The sequence below is a fragment of the Microcebus murinus genome, chromosome 13, assembly GCF_040939455.1.
Source record: "Microcebus murinus isolate Inina chromosome 13, M.murinus_Inina_mat1.0, whole genome shotgun sequence".
NCBI lineage: Eukaryota > Metazoa > Chordata > Mammalia > Primates > Cheirogaleidae > Microcebus > Microcebus murinus.
This window is the reverse complement of record NC_134116.1, coordinates 35,355,647-35,374,807: the sequence shown is the minus strand read 5'-3', so window position 1 is coordinate 35,374,807 and position 19,161 is coordinate 35,355,647. Positions and strand designations below refer to the sequence as shown.

Below are 19,161 nucleotides of genomic sequence, written 5' to 3'. Positions count from 1 at the left end.
CAGAGAAGAGAGCAATTGAATCAGTACAGGACACTAAAAGAGAGAAAAATAGTGATTATTTAATTGGACCTTATTAAAAGAATGAAACTGTGTCAAACACAAAAATGAGGACAACAGGGCATTTTAGACTTGGTAAATATCCTATACAAAGAATTTAAAGTGTAAAAAATGTACTCTGTTAGGGGAAAAGTTTATCTCTGTTTTTTAATTTTTATTTTTGTTTCTGTTTCTTAGATCCTGAGTTGTCACTGGAAATGTAGATGACAGGTGATTAGTGAATGGATGGATTATAAAGTGGTTTAAATAAATGAGATGCTAAAGAAATGTTTTTTTTAAGAATTGTGGTAAAAACTTTTAACGTGAGATGTACTCTCTTAACAAAATTTTACGTGTACAATGTACTATTGTTAATTACAGGCACAATATTTTACAGTAGATTTCTAGAATGTAGCCATCTGGCATAAATGAAAGTTTATATTCATTGATCAGCAACTCATTTCTCCCTCTCACCAGCCCCTGGTACCATCATTCTACTCTCTATTTCTATGAGTTTGGCTATTTTAGATACTTTATATAAGTAGTAGTATGCAGTATTTGCCCTTCTATGACTGGCAAAGTTTACTTAGTATTAATATAATATCCTCCAGGTTCATTTATATTGTTACATATGGCAGGACTTCCTTTTTTTAAAGATAAATCATGTTCCAGTGTGTGTATGTGTATACATACATAATCACAGTTTCTTTATCCATTCAACTACCAATGGATATTTAGGTTGCTTTCATATCTTGACTTTAGTGAATAATGCTGCAGTGAACAAGGGGGTATAGATATCTCTTCAAGATCCTGTTTTCTATTCTTTTGGATATATATCCTGAGTGGGATTGCATTATAATTCTAGAAATTTTAGTTCATCATGGAGGTCAAGAAAAAACATAAATTTTTTTAAGGAAAGAGTTATTGGATCAGACCTGGTTTTCCAAAGAAAAATGGTGGGCAGTATGGTAGATAGATTAGAAGTAGGCAAGACAGAAAGCAGAAAGCCTCTTCAAGGTGTTATTTAAACAGACCAACAATAGCTAAAACAGTAGGAGTAGGAACAAAGAGCCAGGGATGTGACCTACAAGGAATAAGAGACAAGGGAAAAATATTTTGGGGGAATTCGTAGCAACCTAACTGAGCAATGGTGAAATGGTGCTAACATAGATCACAGACGCCAGAGAGAAAATATGTTATTAGACAGGTTTGGCCAATTGTTGGAAAACAATTGAAAGCATTCCCGCTTAGAACTGGGTCCAGACAAAGTTGTCCTTTATTACTACTTCTACTCAATGTAGTGCTGGAATTCATAGCCAGAGCAATCAGACAAGAGAAAGAAATCATGGGCATCCAAATGGGAGCAAAAGAGGTCAAACTATCACTCTTTGCTGATGACATGGTCTTTTATCTAGAAACCTCCAAAAATTCTTCCATGAGACTACTGAAATTGGTAAACAAATTCAGCAAAGTCTCAGGTTACAAAATCAATGCAGAAATCAGTAGCATTCATACACACTAACAACAGTCAAACAGGGAACCAAATCAAAGACTCAATACCCTTCACAATAGCAACAAAGAAAATAAAATACCTAGGAATATATTTAAGGAGGTAAAAGACTTCCACAGGGATAACTATGAAACACTGAGGAAGGAAATAGCAGAGGAAAGAAACAGGTGAAAAACCATACCATGCTCACGGGTAGGTAGAATCAACATTGTTAAAATGTCTATACTACCCCAAATTATCTACAGATTCAATGCAATCTCTATTAAAATACCAGCAGCATTTTCAAAGATCTATAAAAAGAAATTCTATGCTTCATATGGAATAAGAAAAGACCCTGTATAGCAAAAACAATCTTTAGCAAAAAGAAGAAATTGAGAGGCATCAATTTATCAGACTTCAACCTATCTACAAAGCTATGGCAACTAAAACAGTAGAGCAGAGACATAGACCAATAGAACAGAACTGAGAACCCAGATATAAAACCATCCTCATATAACCATCTAATCTTTGGCAAGGCAGACAAAAACATACACTGGGGTAAAAATCCTTATTTAATAAATTGTGCTGGGAAAACTGCATAGCCACATATAGAAGACAGAAACAGGAACTGTACCTTTCACCTCTCATAAAAATCAGCTCATGGTGGATAACAGATTTAAACCTAAGGCATGAAACTATAAGAATTCTAGAAGAAAATGTTTGAAAACCTCTTACAGACATTGGCCTAGGCAAAGAATTTATGAAGACCCCAAAGGAAATCACATCAAAACCAAAAATAAATAAATGGGACCTGATCAAATTAAAAAGCTTTTGCACAGCCAAGGAAACTATCACGAGAGAAAACAGACAACCTGTGGAATAGGAGAAATATTTGCATGCTTCACATCCTATAAAGGGTTGATAATTAGGATCTATATAGAACTCAGGAAAATCAGCAAGAAAAAAATCAAACAACCCTATCAAAAAGTGGGCAAAGAACATGAACAGAAACTTTTCAAAAGAAGACAAACCAATTGCCAACAAATATATGAAAAATTGCTCATCATCTCTAATCATCAGAGAAATGCAAAGCAAAACCACAATGAGATATCACTTAACTCCAATGAGAATGGCCTTCATCAAAAAGTCCAAAAACAATAAATGGTGGCGTGGATGTGGAAAGATAGGAACACTCATACACTGCTGGTGGTACTGCAAACTAGTGCAACCTCTGTGGAAAGTAATACAGAGATACCTCAAAAAGATATAAGTAGAACTACTATTTGATCCAGCAATCTCATTACTGGGGCATCAACCCAAAGAAACAAAAGGCATTCTATAAAAAAATACATCTCCACTCAAATGTTTATAGCAGCACAATTCACAATTGCAAAGGTGTGGAAACAACCCAAGTGCCCATCAATACATGAGTGGATTAATAAAATGTGGTATATGTATACCATGTAGTTCTACACAGCCACAAAAAAGAATGGTGGTCTAGCACCTCTTGTATCATCCTGGATAGAGCTGGAACCCATTCTACTAAGTGAAGTATCACAGGAATGGAAAAACAAGCACCACATGTACTCACCAACAAATTAGTATTAACTGATCAACACCTATGTGCACATATGGTAATAACATTCATTGGGTGTTGGGCAGATGGGAGTGGGGAGAAGGGGATGGGTATATACACACCTAATGGGTGTGGTGCGCACCATCTGGGGGATGGACACGATTGAAGCTCTGACTCAGGTGGGACAAAGACCATATAGGTAACCTAAACATTTGTACCCCTGTAATATGCTGAAATTAAAAGAAAAAGTAAATTTAAAAAAATACCTATTTAAATACATATTTATCCAATATGAACCAGATACTTTTAGATACTGGGACCAAAGCTCCCTTTCATTTCTCATTAATGCTTCAGGACACAAACAGATGTCCAAGTTATACAGATTTAACACCATTCTTTCTTCCCCGTATGGCCTTCTGGAGAGACCTTACTGTTTCTGTTCAATTCTTTTCACTCCACATGTCTTACAGTCATTTTCCTTTTACCAATATGTCTGAAAATAGTATGCTGCTTTAGTGAGAAGTAAAATAATGTCAAGCACTAAATATACTGAGGTCTACACATACATAGCTAGGTACAGCCATGTCACACTATATACATGTTATCTTGGCCTAACAGACTTTATATTTGCACAAACTGTGAACTAGCAGTTGGTATTTATATACAGCCTGTCCCCCAGGGATGACCCATGGGCATGCAACTCTTCCAGAGCTGGCAGCCCTCTATGAATGCTGATCGTGTAATGTATTTTTATAGAAACATATCCTAATGTGTGTTTCAAACTTGGAACTATCCGTCTACGTACTCCTTCATTTAAAATAAAACACAAAGACGTTTAGCTGTGCAAATAGAAAAGGTGCCTCCAAATAGGTTTCAATTTGGGCCATTCTCCATAAATCTCCTCTGATTTCTTTGCTTTCTGTTTTCAAAAGAAAAAAAAGCTATTGGAGTGCTATCATATTAGAGTTTTTGTTGGTTATTCACAGTGTGAAATGAGCATCTCTAAATAAAGCAACTGCCAAGTAAATGCATTCTGGTTACAAAGAGAACCCACTTGTTAGACTAAAATCTTAAATCTAATTAAGGAATTTCCAAGTGCCATATCTTTGAAACCTTCCAACAACAACAAAAAATACATTTCAGCTGGGACTTGTGAATTGTGAGCTTTGTACATAAAAGAAACAGCTTGTTCTAAAGCTGAGCTTCAGTAAATTACAAAGGCAGTGTCTCTTTCATAACCCCATTATGAGAGAATGTTCCTCAGCTAAAACCTTTGGATAGCAATGTGTGAAAGCACTTATACACTGCCTGTAGGTTCTTCTGTAAGGGGTTAAATAAATATTATGCACATTCTGAAATCATTGGGGTACTTTCAGAATCAAAACCTGAAATTAAAGTGGTTACTGAAAGTGACTTGTACATGAATAACTAGAGAAAATGTATTATAGGTTCAAAAGGTGTATTTTATCCATAGATACTTTTCCATACAAGTATAACTAGCTGCTTCCTGTGATACACATTGTCTAAATCTAAGGTGGAAATCAGGCTGAAACTAGAATAACAAAGAAAGCTTCTCTGTGCTGTTCCAAAAAGAAAAATCTTAATATGTTTCTGCATAAGCAAAGAATAGATTTTTTTCTTGTTCTTTCTTATAACTATTTAAAAAGATATTAAGAGAAAATAAAATTTTGAAACATTTTCTAATAGTGTAAAGTAGTCATGGCTTGAAAAAAATGAAGAAATCTATTTCTTCTTACACTCCTTAGGCTATGGATTTCTATACACTTAGAAAGCTATTAAACACTGAAATATTTGTATGAGAAAAAATATTCATCCAAGTATGTAATATATGGTCTCAAAATGACATGAATATTTGTCATTCATAAAGCAAAATATCCAAATGTCACCTTTTTTAGCTCATGTGGCCATAACTAAAGAAAATATAATAATCTAGGACCCATTGCCCTTAAATTCACTCTTGCAACAATACTTTCCATTATGTGTGGGTCTAGGGGTTTGGGGATGGGTTTAGGTCTCTATGATACAGATGGTAATTCAGTTCTGCACTTTACTTTGAGTAGATATGTGTAAAATAAAGTCTTCATGCTATTCAAGATCATGAAAGATTGTGCTCCGAAGGCTTAAAATATTTTAGAATATTCTTTCTTCTGATATGCACAAACTTTAAATTGATTTAACAAAACATCATTAGAAATTATTTTTTACAACGTATTGTTATATTTTGCATTTTCAAACTGCTATACATATACCACTCTTGGCAACTGAAAAATTAAAGTCTTTGTTAATTGCATTTAATGAACAGTTGGCATGGATATATGTCTGTGTGAGTATACTTTCTACACATGGTCACATGTATACATTTACACATATGTATATCCTTTCAATGCACATATATTCACCTGCAAACACAAGTAGGTTTACCAATAAAACCAGATTCACATGAGTGCTTTGTTGAGTTCATGTGATCAGCTCTCACTATGCTGGCTTTGCCTTTTTTCTCTTATTAAACAAAGAGCCAGATTTGCCTCTGGCCACTCTGTGCGCTCTGTAGAACATACGCCCAACTTCAAAAGGGCCATGTAAGCGATGAGCTTTTAAAGCTAGGCAGAAGGCATATGTCTACATGCCTTAAGGCACAAGGAGGTCAACCAATGCCCTGATGGGCACATGGAAGGTGTGTCTCTGTGATCAAACTAGCAATGAAGTGTTCCAAACTATTCAGTCCAATGTTGCTTCTATTCATACAGATGAATGCTAGTTGCTATAAAAAGCACCATGATGGTTCTATAGGACATTACCTTCTTCAGTAGCAGCTCATGAGTTAAGCCGGTAATTTGTGCAGTTCCAATGATAGTTAATACTGGTTACTCTTTATTGGTGCTTACTATAGGTCAGACACTCACATTTTGTATCTATTTAATCCCTACAATCCCATTATGTGATATGTACTATTATTATTCCAATTTATTGATGATTTTATATCTATTTAATCCTTATTATACCTCTCTGAGATATATACTAATATTATCCCCATATTATAGATTAAGAAGACAATGCAGAAGTAATTTTCCAGGGTCACACAAGCAGATAGCAACAAAACAAGGATTGAAGCCAAGGTTTTTGCATCTGTACAACTTATTTGTACCTCTTTAAAAATGTAAATGGTTACCATTTACTGAACACTTAAAGTGTCCCAAGCATTGTGCTAAGCACTTGATATGTAATCTCTCTAATACGTATCACACTATGAGGTAAAGATTGTCCCTGTCCTCATTTTACAGATGAAGAAACTGACCCATGGAGCACTCCTCAACTCTATATATTCTGCCTCTCCCATAGAATTTATGCATATTGCCCTCATCTGAGCTGGAGACAAAAGCAGACAGCACGTTACAACACACAATTAGAACACAATCTATAAATTTCTGTTGAATCACTATTCTTCCAGCTCACTTTATTTTGTACAAGAGCCATGGACAATTTATATCTAAATAACCTTAAGCAAGAAACAAGCTCCTCAATAAAAATTGATGGTGAAATCCAAGCTGCAGATCATCATTCACAATCAACACACGAGGGTATTCTACAATATAAATCTGTGTAGGTCACAAGATTGCTCACATCAAGCCAATTCTTCATGCTACATGTGACAATTGTGCATAGCCATATCTACAGAGGTACAGAAACCGTACAGATTGGTATGCGCTGTCTCTCAACCTTGCCCTTCAAGGCCCCACTGCTCTAATGTGTACAACTACCCAACACAGTGTCTGGCACTTAAAAGCATTCAACAACCCTTTACATTTTTCATTTTCTTCAAACCAGAGCTTCTACTCTGAATATAATTAAGCACCCTCTTGGGAGAATACATCACCAAGTGCTGTGCTGCTAATGAAGGAAGCAGCTTCTAAGTCTGTGTGATTATGCTGTCATCCCTCCAAACTCTCTTCACCAGACATTCCCCCATGCCAAAGCTGCTCAGCCCATCCTCCACAGAGCTTGTGGAGCCCACGGCATTCTCAGCAATGTCTACTGGTGATGTTCCAGTCATCTGCCAGCTTTTCACCAGAGTGGAGCTGCATAGTCAGGTTATTGGCTGGGTGCACACTCTGGCCATGGCCAAACCCTGGGGCTTTCCCAGAGCTGCATCCTATAGTCTAGCATGACAGGCACATCTCCCTGGGACTCTGTAGCTACCGCTGGAGTGTAGCACTGCATATTGCACTACTTCCAGAGAGGAGACAGCCTTACTGTTCGCGAGACAGCCTTACTCTCGCGAGAGAGGCTAGTAAAGTATGGCTTGGCTTCACCCACCCATCCATGAAATAAGAATACATCAATTGGCCACATGATGTATCAAAGCTGGACTCCAAAAAAACTTGTCACGTTCAGTGACAACCAGAGGAAGCTGCCTGCTGGGATTCTTAAATTCTACATTGCCTTGTTGACTAGCTTCCAAGACTTACTCAGTTCTTGCTAAAGACCTGATCATAAGTACATGACTGGTCTTCTCTTGCTTTCATACGCACCATGCTCCCACTACACAGAATAAAATGAGCTATGCTTGACTTTTCTTTTGATACAGTAACAATATATTGATTATCCCTGAGAACCATTTGTCCACTGTAGGGAAATATAATGGGTTCCTTATTCGAGACAGAGCTGGGCATGCACATGTGTGTGAGTGTATATATATATAGCCTCAGTGTCTAGTGAGATACTAAAGCAGACTCCTGCATCTTTCAGCCCAGTCTTGGCCTTCTGAGATTGCCATGACACAAAAAGGTGAGATTGTCTTCTATTGCATCTACTTCCAAAACCTAGAAGACAAAGTCCCCACCAGCTCATTTGTTTCTTGATAAGTATTTATAGTTTAAAAACAAAACAAGGCACACCTTAAAGCCCTATTCTGTAGCACACAATATATTGTCATTTTAAGAGCTGTGCTACGTGTGAAAACTAATATGCCTTTCTTCTCATTCTGTGATTCAACAGAGAGCCACAACACTCCAAAAGCACATGTTATATGTATTGATGCTCTTTCTGTAAAGAAAAAACAAAAACAAGCAAACAAACAAAAGAAAATGCCACCATAGACTAAGCATCAAAAGTGTGGTGTCTTGTGTGCTCTTAAGCAAAACTTGGATTGGCTACCACTCTTTGGGGTAATTAACTACATTCTTTGAATAAACATTTATTAGGTACCCTTTCTGCTCCTGACTTGCTAGATTCATGGGGGGCAGGGGGAGAGCACATATATTTTTCCTCTATTTAAGGACCTCAAAGTCTAAGAAGATAAACATGGAAAAAATAATAGCTCCCATTTACTGAGCCCTTACAGTGTAACACATAATTGAACCTAGCATAGACTATCTAATTTAATTCTCACAAACACTTGCAACACAGATAGTCCTAGCCTTGTAGAGATAAGGAAACTGAGGCTCAGAAAGTTTGTATGATTGTTGTGCTGACACAGGTAACCTGAAGTCTGGGTCCTAACTCATGCATGCACACAAAGCTAATGTGGTTATTTCAGAGAAAGATTTCTCTCATCAGGGTCCTGACAACAGTCAGGAAATTGTGGTTCCTTTTTGTGTTTTGCATATTCACAGAAAATAACTGGATTCTAGCTTGCCCAGCTACAGTTACTTCCTGCATATAGCCTTCATATTGCTATCACCTGCAAATTAGTTAATGCAGCACAGAAGTTAACAGAAAGGAAGGAAGGGAGGAAGGGATAGAAGGAAAGAAGGAGATAGAGAGGGGAAGGAAGGGAGTGTGAGAGAAAGAAAGAAAGAAAGAAAGAAAGAAAGAAAGAAAGAAAGAAAGAAAGAAAGAAAGAAAGAAAGCAAGCAAGCAAGCAAGCTTGACATCATAATTCTCAATAGGAATCCAGCACATTTCCTTTGTATAGGGCAAAACCATGTTTATTCACTTATAAACTAGCACTGAAGGATTAAAATTTTAGTGTGTCACACCCCTGCCCCCACCTTTTAACACCTCAATCATTAAGCAATACAGGATTTGATTCAACTTGATCTCAGTCTTTCTACCTGTGAAATGATTATGGAAAAAAACTAATATGGGTGTGTCAAGAAAATTATCTATATTGCTACTTAAAAAGCAAAGGGTAACAGTTAGATGGAGCCTGGGGTCCTAAAACTGTCTTCAATTTAAATAAAACAACAACCAGAAATGGGTTTTAGGTTCCATTTGTGGCCTGGGAAAAAATGGACCATAGCCAATAAGCACCATTCTGTCTCACTTATCAGAGCATTTGAAATGGCCATAGATCATAAAACAAGTTATTGTTATTTTAAAGAGGAGGTCGTTTCTGGTTCAGATAAATATTAAAGAACTCAATGTAATTTCTGTTTCAGATGCCGTCTTTTCAGGAATAATCATCTGGTAGGCAGAGTGACTCCAGTGAAAAAGCTTTTGTATCCTCAGAATCTAATTAAATAACTAATTACCAATAGATGACGGTAAAGCACATTGCTGACACCAAGAGCTATATAAAATCTTAATAAAATGAAACTCCAGTGCCCTGCAAAATGTGTTCCTGAAAACTGGCACTTACTTCCTTCTGATAAAAATGAAATCAGTAGAAAAAGCAGGCAACAAAAGGGAATGAATGCTCTATATAATCTTGCCTATGTCTGAATTTCTTTGTCTTTCTTAAAATGTAAAGTAGAAACATTAGCTCTCACTAGTGCCCAGTACTGGGAAAACCGAGTTTAGTCCTTTATAAATTTCTTAACCACGGATGACTCACACCAGTGAAAGACCATGATTTTGCGTGCAGATGCTCTAAAACCTTTGACAATTTTGAGTTGAGTTTCCCTTGGCAGAGGATGTTATCTAAGGGTTATACTTAGTGAGGTTAATATAAAACTGTGGAAGCCAGAAGTCATAACTTCGGAAGGGACAACTTTGTATTTTTAGCAGTTAAGTCACAATCTACATTACTTTGGTACCTACTGCTTAAAAGAAGAGGCAGGTAAAAGCTACCAATAGAAAGAAAGAAAGAAAGAAAGAAAGAAAGAAAGAAAGAAAGAAAGAAAGAAAGAAAGAAAGAAAGAAAGAAAGAAAGAAAGAAAGAAAGAAAGAAAGAAAGAAAGATATTAATAGAGACAGAGATACTAGATGGATTAATTAATAGTCAATAGATAGAAGATGATATATAAATAGATTTGGGGGAGGGGTGTCGTGTGTGTGTGTGTGTGTGTGTGTGTGTGTGTGTGTGTGTGTGTGTGTGTGTATGTGTATGTGTGTGTTGGCAAGCCGGGGGTAAAATCAAATAGGAAAGCAATTCAGTGAAGTCTGCTGAGCTTTGCTCTGGTGAGTACTAAATACAAGTGGTTTTTGCCATGAATACAAGTGATTTATATTGATTTTTTTCAACAGCTCCAAAGAGTAATGAACTCTTCCTAGTGTCATGTGGATGTCTCTGTTTCTGTTTACTTTACATAGGTCTTCACATGATCTGCTGTGTCTGGCAATATGTGTTGAGGGGTTGATTTATTCATCTTGTTTTCCAGTTTGTAATGACAGCTTTTAAATTAAGATACAGTTTTAAAGGTGGTAAATAAGTGGGTAGGGAAACCCCAGTAGAGAGAAATGATGTTATTCAAGATCCCAGCATGAAAAGCCCTCCCTGAGCAGTTCTACAAAACCAATATGAATAAGCTTTAAAATATCCTCACATCCTGTTTCACCTGAGCTAAAATGTAAGTTAATGGAATGATTCCACAAATGGAATGATCTGAATATTCCCAACTGGCATTTATGAAAAGTAAAAATCTCCATAGAGTTTCAACTAAAATGCCATCAGATAATGAGAGCGGATAGGCACTGGGCTGAAAATTTACTCAGTTTGCTAGAGGAAAGTTGTTTTTACTAAATTTTCTTTCCATTATACATAAAGAGTTTTGCTTTCTTTTGTTTTCCTTGGAGAGGCTTTAACCATAGCACAGGCTTCTGGGAATGAGGTTTAAAAAGGAAGATGGCTTGGTAAATGCAAGGCACCGAATGCAAGAAGGGAAAAGTCACTATGAGTGCTCTCGTTAAGAGTGTGTATTTTATTTCACAGTGGAATCCTGAGAATTTATTTCTGGGAGAGTGCAAAAAAATTAATTAACTAATTGACAAAGGAAAAAAGTACTTCTATACAACTCAAAAGGAAACCTCTGGTTTAAACCATCTGGTTTAAAATTCAAGGGAGATGGAAGCACTGTGGCGCTCCTGTTTTTTCCTTGCCTACTGCTTCTTTGCAGCTGCTATTACCTCCAGCTCTCTAAAGCCTCTTTCATGGCTGACTCATGTGTTTTTTACCATTGTCTCAGCAGTTCTGTCCCTTTTCCCTTTCTACATATGCCCTCTTTGTAATACAAACCTGTTTTGTTGTTCATCATGTTTGCATTATGGGTTCTCCCATTTTAACAATATCCACGGGATTCTCCTGTGGGTTTTTTTTTTTTTTGAGGGGTGGAGACATTTATAGTTCTTGAAGAGCTTTTGTTCTTACCCCAGAGGATAATCGACCACTTATATTACTTGTGACAGATGAGGATTTTAAATCTTTCCTTATTGTTTGTCTTAGTTTTACTTGTACTTGGTCCCCACAGCCCTAGAAGCAATCTCTTGTATTTTCAGTTATGCAGATGTCTGTAATGAAAGGGGACACTTGGGAACACCACAGAGAAAACACAGCTATTCTACCAGAACCAGAGCCACCATGTTAAATGATCTCTAGCAAAAACATTAAATGCTAGAAAGTGAATTGAAGGAAGTGAAAGCCCTGCATTGTAATTCAAAAGAGTTAAACAGATGAGGTATTTTGCAAGGCTATATATACCCAAGCATAAATACTGAAGTAGTCCCTACAATACTCACACTCTGTAGCAACTTGTACATTTCCTCTTTGTGAATATGCTCTAGCATGTTATCTCCATATAATGGGGATAAGAGTTCTAATGACCTTTTTATCTTCACATGATGGTGAGTGTTACATTAAACAACAAGAATGTCACCTTTTAGCTGAATGGGCAAGGACGATATTCTGGTGAAGAGTTACACAAAATATTTGCAGCATCCTAAATCCCAATAAAAAGGGATTGATTGATGCAATTGTCATCTTAATTGCTTTAGAAATTCATCAGCTTTTCTTATTTTGTAGGTTAGACAAAACTAGCTGAGATCTACTGAGTCATTTTCAAAGCCAAGATCTAGTGCTTTCACTTTGCAATGTCACCAGTATAAACTGGCCACCATCATCCTGTATCTGAAACTTTCTCATCTAACAAGCGATTCCCTTTTTATAGATATTATGTTTGAATATTTAAACATATATGGTTCCATTCTTTCAGAGGCCAAGAATTTGAACAATTTAGCTAAAGTTACTCTTCAACATGTATCCTTCTAAACTTATTCTTTATGGTGGCCTATGATCATAGGAGTTAGTTTTCTTAAAATTTCTGAGTTATAAACACATTGTACATTTCTCTTTGAACTCTCTTTGGTCATTGTTATAGTAGCAATGTAAATTATTTGAGAATAAAATAATGGTTAGGTAGCACCATGGATGTGAGTGGATAAAACTAGCTACTCCTACTCACTAGATATACTAGTATACCATGAAGCAATCCCCATATCACATCTACTAAAAGTAATGATAATACTGACACCACTAATAAGGTATGAACTGTTTTTAGATATTTTGAAATCCACAAATAACCACCTGAGAGGAAATCTGGAAAACAACTGGAATTTTAAAAGCATGCTTAAAAACCTAAAATTAAAATGAAAAACAGCATTTAAAAATATACATACTATCATGTCAATTGAAATTATTTTAACTCATTAATATCATTCATTTGTGCTCAAAAATATTTAAGGGTAACATTCTAAATGGTAGCTTTAGCAATTAATACACTAACATTACTATGTATTAAACATATTTATCAAAATAAAATTTCTAATCCAAAAAATTAACACTAATGTTGACTTTGAGGTGCATAAATATACTGCTCATCATACTTACATAATGTGGCCCTAGGAAGTACTTTTCTATTCAACTAAAAATCAACTAGGGTCCTAAACCATGGAACAAGTGTATAAATCCTGGCTACAAAAAGAAAAGTGTTTGCATCTAACTGGTAGATAAGTCAGTGTACTCTTTGATCTACATGGATGTAACCATTAACAAATGATACAGTGAGAAAAAGGACTTTCTTAGTTAGTAGTTGATTTATTTTGTGATGAGGCAAAAATAAATTTTGGTTAAAAGGAGACCTAATGTAAAATGTGTAGAATTAACCTCATCCCCACAGGCCTAACTTGAGTTTAGGAGACTTTGTAAGTAAACATATATGTTTCTATTTGCCAGTGGTGCTTCTTAAAAATTTTGTAAATAAGTAAATTTTCCTGACCAATAGATTTGATATAAGTGAGCATAAAGGAAACATATTTGTCTCCACTAAAAAGACAACTTTCTAACTAGTTTTTTTTCTTTCTTTTTTTTATGAGTAGAACTTCACTTTGGTGAAGAGGTTTATTCTTAGAAAGAACGGCCAATTCTGTAAGAAATATATAAGTTACTTTCCATGTGTCTGGCATATAGTAGATGTTTAATTAATACGGTTGAATTTGATAAAGGAATTAAAAATTCAGTGTGGTTACATGAAATGGAGTTTGCTTAGTGTTACTAAATGGAAGGAAAAAATGGATAATGAAGCTAAGTTTCTAGATTAAGGAAATTTATTATGTAATTGCATTTAATCTAGAACAATGAACAGGCATTCATAAAATATGAATAAAGAATTGCAGTGGTTGCACTTTTAAGAAATTATAAAACATGAATATTTAGATATATAAAACCAATTACTTATATTATGAAACAAATCTGTACCTTAAGCATAATATATTAGAAACATGTCATAAAAGTTCTTCCAGTATTTCATTAGCATGTTTTTTCATGAAGCATCAATTATACTGAAAAGGAGGTGAAAATGGACGGAAAGATAATAAAGAAATACTAACAGATTGGAATTGATCAAAAATCTAAAATAAATTAGCTTAAACATCTTTTAAATGGTAATATGTAAATAGGAAAATGTGATATGATTTGCTAAACTCCAGGTTATGCATATTTTTCCAAAGAGGAGGCATGATGTATTGGAAATATTTCTCCCATACTACCTGGGGTTTGGTGATGTTTCTCAGGCCCACAAGAATGTAGTAATTGTAACAGCAGCTCTGCTGACTTCTTAGGCTCATATCTGAAGTCCAATCAACTTATGAAACAGAACTGCTGTTTGTCAATGGCTGGCTTTTGGGCCCCAGACAAGTTGGTTAACAAAGCTCCCCAGTCTTTGTAGGTGCAGTGGTAGAGCCATGACCTATATTAGCTCTATTTTCGTAATTCAGGAAATAGGAATTACTGTCATCATTTCACAGATTAAAAACCTGAGCTTTAGAGAGGTTCGGTAACTTGCCCGAGGTCCCATCAGTGTAGCTGTCATTTGAACCCACGCCTGATTTCCAACACCAGGTACTTTCCCTTTCTGATTTTCAAAATTTCTTCATGTCTCAAAGTTTGTTACCCTATTTGTACAATGGGTGACATAAACAAACATATAAAGTTCTTTAAAAAAAAATACTTGGTACCCTAAGATCAAATGGCAACCAGGGAAACACTACAGGGGTCCTGTATGAATGAATGCGCAGGGGTCCTGCTTTAATCTGAAATTCGCTAATCTGGGGCTATGTCCCAGCACTGCCTTGCCATGTATGACCATGATCAAGACACTGCACCTGTCTATGGCTTGACTTCCACCCTTGAAAATTGGGGTTATAACTTGACCTTCCTCATTAAGCTCTTTGAGGATTAAATGAAATAACACATGAAAAGCTTATTACTTGGCACATAAGGTATTTCCATGGTGATATATGTAAAAGTATTTTGGAAAACAATTAAATATACTATGGTATCTGTCTTCATCTGAATTTATAATCACAGACACAAAGCTAAAATAATATTTTTCTGAAAACAATAATTGTGTAATGACATATAATTCAGCATAGTTTAATAGCCCTCAATCAAAAAGAATAGCACTACAGCTCAAAATAAGGAAGCTATGAAAGTGAGATGACACTGCTTTATGGTGGATACACACGGGGCTCATATTTTTTTAATTCAAAAAATATTTTTGCTTTTTTTTTCAGATTAAAAAGAAATGTTCCAAAAACCATGTATGAAAAGTCAGTTTTTAAATGTGCTCTAGTAATTACCCAGGCAATCTAAAATTGTTATGATTGATTGAAATAATTGATTGCAGCCTGCCAACTTTTCCTTTCTTAATTATAAAATACAATTTCAGTTTCGTGCTTTCCAAACCAAGGTTTACAAAAAGCTAAGAGAACTATTCTGCTCAGCCTCTGATTATATTAGCAGTGCCACTTTTTCAGGTCCTATCAGATTGGGTTTGGATGATAATTACTTGGGAAGTGTTTGATCTCAATGATGAATACATGATTAGTTTTTCATGAAATCAGTCAACCACACCGCACAGCACTACTCATGTGAGACCTTGTTGATTTAGCTGTTAAAAAGCACACATTTCCCTCGGTTCAGATATGGGACATCAGTCTTTGGGGAAAAGAGGGTGGAAAAAGGGCAAGTTTATAGGTAATGATATTGCAGAGTCAGATATTTAAGATTTACTAATTTTCTTCTCAATTATACTCATCTCTTACCTTGTTGTCATGCCACAGGAGCACAGATTCCATCTCAGTTGTGGAATATATTTTTTGTTTTTTCAAAGAAAAAGATTTCATGACAATATTGTTATCTCTCAACCCCTTAGAGGGTTTTGCCCTGATGAATAATATTTTATATGTGAAATGTTTATGTGATTTTTCATGGAGTGATAACCCCGCTACCGCTTAACTTTGATGCATTGCAATCACTGGTTTTCTTCACTAAAGTGCTTTTACACACCCCTCCCATAAATTGACTTAAGAGTTAGAAATGGAACATTCAACACAACTTGGATGCTCACTGGAAAATTGTCTAGGAACATATTTTATGTTTGGCTTACGAACTGATACACACACACACACATACACACACACACACTTTTTCTAGAAGCCCTGGGTTGAGGATATTGTGTTTCTTTGTTGATTTGTGTTTATGTATATATATGTTTTTCCATGATATAGAATGTTTCCCTGAGTCAATTACAACTTACACTTTGTTAAATTTCAAGTTATAATACTCAGAGATCAGATAAAAGGATTCAATTGTCAGTCTTTAAGAAGCATCCATTTGTTTAAAGAAATGGAAGCATTGCACTTTGAAAGAAAATGGAAAGAAAATCTGTTTATTTTCTGTATTTGTCTAATGTTATTGACTTAAGAAAAGTCTTAAAATAAAGAATTCCTTAGATTATTTTTAACGAAAAGATACTTTATAAATACAAGGTTTCCAATCTTCAGCTTTGTTTTTATAAATAAAAAGTCACTTTGAAGAAATGCATTATCCATTTTCAAAAAAAAATTCTCATCACAGTGTCAATAATAGTTTGATCAAGATACCTTAAAAATTATGTCCACTTCCTTGTGGGTAAAGGAGGTGGAAATTTATCTGATATTTGAATATCAGATAAATTTATCGGATATTTAAATATTCAATTTATTCAAATAAACTGAATATGTATCTGAATATTTTGAAATCTAAACTGTGGCTTTAATGCAATAACTGAGACATTGGGATATTTTAGATCAGATTCTCATCTTGGAAACTATTGACATTTTGGACCAGAAAATGATAATTCTTTGTTGTGAGGGGCTGTCTCTGGCCTCTGCCCACTGGATGCCAGTAGCACCCCCGCCCCAGTCTTGACCATCATAAATGTCTGCAGACATTGACAAATATCCTCTGGGATCAAAATTGCCCCCAATTGAGAACTATTTTAGACAAAAATAAAAAATTGGGAGAGATGGACATGATGTATCCAAACAATTGTCTTTACTTTCTCTTTGTGGATAAAAATATTTTTCTTTAGGTTGGGGTGAGAATTGGTGAAGAATGCTACAGACTTGTATCATCTTTCTAACAGAAATCAGTCATTAATGAATGTTAATGAATCATATTTGTCCAATAGATTAAGATCAGACTTTGAATAATATGCAAATGCCAATAGCTAGTTGCTACCACCAGCCTCTCCTCATTTATAATAAGGCTGAAACAGCTTTTTGAATAAAAAAGAGTAGAAAAAAATAAGTTCAAAAAGTATAAGAATTAAAAGAGCAGATAGTTATTGCGATGATACTCTCGAACAAAACTGATAAATTCCAACATTACAATGAGAACTTTTTATTAATATAAATTCCCTAAATATATCCTTTCTATACTAGGAAAAGATATGCTATCTTTACAACATTGTGAATATAACCAAATTGACAAAATGAGCAAAATTCCTGATAGAGTTGAGGAAATATCATCACAATGCTGTACAATCTTCATTGCCTCTGACTTAGCTTTTGTCTCGTTATTCTTTTCCAAAAGAAGAACACAGGCCAGAAATAAAAACAAACAAACAAACCTATAGTATAGTACAGTTTCTGTCATTTGGAGCTAAGGAATGCATCTCAGTACCAAGTGGCAACCACTCTACTAACAACACAAATGCCACAGATTTGGAGTAATAAATTTTAGGACATGGCAGACTTCTATCAATGTAATAAGCTGAAACATTCATTTCACATTTAGAAAACATATAGCCAACACTAGACCACAAGAGATACCTGGGTTTGTTTTCTCTTTTGGCAAAGTCACGTGGCTTTAGAAGGAAATCTACAGTACTTGTTGTATTTTAAGTCTAAAATGAAACTGAAATGTAACCATGACAAATAGGTTCTTGTTACCATTGCCAAAGGTAGGATTGGATTACCAATGCAATTATTTATTGCTATTAAAAGCGATGTTGAGTGCTCGCTTTGGCAGCACATATACTAAAACTGGAACGATGCAGAGAAGATTAGCATGGCCCCTGCACAAGGATGACACACAAATTTGTGAAGCTTTCCATATTTTTATGTTTTAAACTGTTATAGTCCAAAAGCTAAAAAATTAACAAGTTTACAAAATAAAAAAAAGTTACAGAAAAAAAAATGATGTTGATATCCCCAGAATTTGCTCTCTTAAGGGCTGGAATACATAACTTTTAATGTGTTTTTTTTTTTTTTTTTTTTTTTTTTTTTGAGACAGAGTCTCACTTTGTTGCCCAGGCTAGAATGAGTGCCGTGGCGTCAGCCTGGTTCACAGCAACCTCAATCTCCTGGGCTCAGCGATCCTCCTGCCTCAGCCTCCCGAGTAGCTGGGACTACAGGCATGCGCCACCATGCCCGGCTAATTTTTTGTATATATATTTTTAGTTGGTCAATTAATTTATTTCTATTTTTGGTAGAGACAGGGTCTCGCTCAGGCTGGTTTCGAACTCCTGACCTCGAGCAATCCGCCCGCCTCGGCCTCCCAAAGTGCTAGGATTACAGGCGTGAGCCACCGCGCCCGGCCTTTAATGTGTTTTTAATAGTGCATATATGTGTTTATTTTTTTTCTTTACAAGGCTGTAAAAAAGTGTTGTGTCTTAAATCATGTCTTTGGCAAACCAAGGCCCAGAAAGATTGTATAATTTGTTTAGATCAAATAACCAAAACAAAGCCAGTCAATTTTGAACACAATTTATAATACTTAATTCATAACTAGAATGCCACTGACCTACCATTTAGATAAGCACATGTGCCTGTATCATTCTTCCAAGTAACTGTAATGTTTTGCTCTGATCCCCACCCAGCCATGCTTTCTTCTGGGTCCTACCTTTGACAGAGAGCACACATTTGTGAGTTAAGTCCCATTGCAGGGCCAGACTATGGCCTGGAAACACAGCCAACCTGATCAGCCTACACAGAACAAATTCCCACCTCGGCCCGAGCCATACCAGCTGAACTAACTGGCTGCAGAGAAGCTGGAGTATGC

General features: G+C 35.6%; 1 non-coding gene and 1 pseudogene across 1 annotated transcript; both read left to right on the top strand.

The window, feature by feature from the left end:
- The window catches only part of LOC105882958 (elongin-C pseudogene), a 73,213-nt pseudogene that overhangs the window by 8,534 nt on the left and 45,518 nt on the right, over positions 1-19,161 (top strand).
- On the top strand, positions 18,114-18,220 carry LOC142875272 (U6 spliceosomal RNA). Its single transcript, XR_012922669.1, has one exon. It is a non-coding gene; the product is annotated as a U6 spliceosomal RNA (small nuclear RNA).